Source organism: Rhipicephalus microplus, chromosome 6 (genome assembly GCF_043290135.1).
Source record: "Rhipicephalus microplus isolate Deutch F79 chromosome 6, USDA_Rmic, whole genome shotgun sequence".
NCBI lineage: Eukaryota > Metazoa > Arthropoda > Arachnida > Ixodida > Ixodidae > Rhipicephalus > Rhipicephalus microplus.
In genome coordinates, this window is record NC_134705.1 from 83,386,149 (window position 1) to 83,387,434 (window position 1,286).

A 1,286-nucleotide genomic window follows, 5' to 3' on the forward strand; every position below is an offset into this window, starting at 1 on the left:
ACGGGCGGTTGCACAAATGCGACCGTGCGTCAACGTGCAGCCATATTCGTGGATTATTTCGCCCCATTACGATAGCTTCGTCACAGCGCTCGCTGGGGTTGCTTGTTTTTGTTGACCTTCACTTGTGGCTCACACCCACTGTGGGGGATTGGCCGGTTTGTTGTTCTGCTTCTTCGACTTCTACATACTCGGCTTAGTGAAGCTGTGAGGAGTGATGAGTGGGTACAGAGGCAAAGCACAGCAAAGCGCGCCCGGGGCGTGATCTCACGCGTCCTGGGTTCCACGGCGCTTCAGGTACGTGCGTGGTGCGTCCGTACGTCTAGTGCGCAATTTTCTTGGAACTTCCAGCAACTGGCGATTCCATTCAGGTGAGTGTGCGAGGATGTGTGTTGTAATTAACGAGAGCCAACAGTGGATGAGCTGTTACGAGATGGTGTTCATAAATGTAGTGTGGGATCAACAAGGCGATGCCCGCCGTGGTGGTCTAGTGGCTATAAGGTACTCGGCTGCTGACCCGCAGGTGGTGGGATTGAATCCCGGCTGCATTCCCGGCAATCCCGGCTGATCGAATCCCGCGCCAACCCGTGGCGGAGGTGAAGCAAGCTTCAAGCACTCCGCCGCATTGCAAAAATAAGTTTAATATCTTGGATCCAAATAGGATCCGTATCAGATATTAAGCTGATAAGAACAGATACTACAACAAAGAGAATTTATTGAACGGGTTTCGGAATTATTACATCTGTCTTCACCGACAATGATCTTCTTGTTGCTTCGTGTTCCTAGGGCCGCGATGCACGCTATCTCGTTCTAACATCTACGTGAATCATGCACTTGCCCTATAACATCCTTATACAATGTTACAAGGAAGGGATGGGATGAGCATAAGAAGGCGCTCACCACTGAATCGCGAGAAGGAAATGATGCTGTATACACTTCACACAAGTGTGCAGGCGCATTCTTATAGAAGCCACACGAAAGATTACAATAAGCGGTGCTATCACATCTGCTTATGTCACTTCACAGACCTATTCGTCGTTGGGTGTTTATCCAAGGGGGGGAGGCTAATATGGGGTGATTGGGAGGTGGATCTTCCCCTCCTTAACAAAAAGGAATCTTGTATGCCATCGGCGAAGAAATGCTTCCTCGCCGTTCGCCTCTAGCTCTTCCGCTAGCGAGCTCCGCAAAAGTCTGCGGATTCGTGATATTGCGGGGAATGCTGCACGCATCGGCATTTTCCGAGCCTCAGCCAGGCAGCGCCGCTTCCATATTATGAACATGGTGCATAG

General features: G+C 50.6%; 1 non-coding gene across 1 annotated transcript; it reads right to left on the bottom strand.

Annotated features, from left to right (window-relative positions):
- Positions 1 to 530: 530 nt before the first annotated feature.
- LOC142766537 (U2 spliceosomal RNA) lies at positions 531 to 714 on the bottom strand. The gene has a single exon (XR_012884575.1). It is a non-coding gene; the product is annotated as a U2 spliceosomal RNA (small nuclear RNA).
- Between the last annotated feature and the right edge of the window lie 572 nt (positions 715 to 1,286).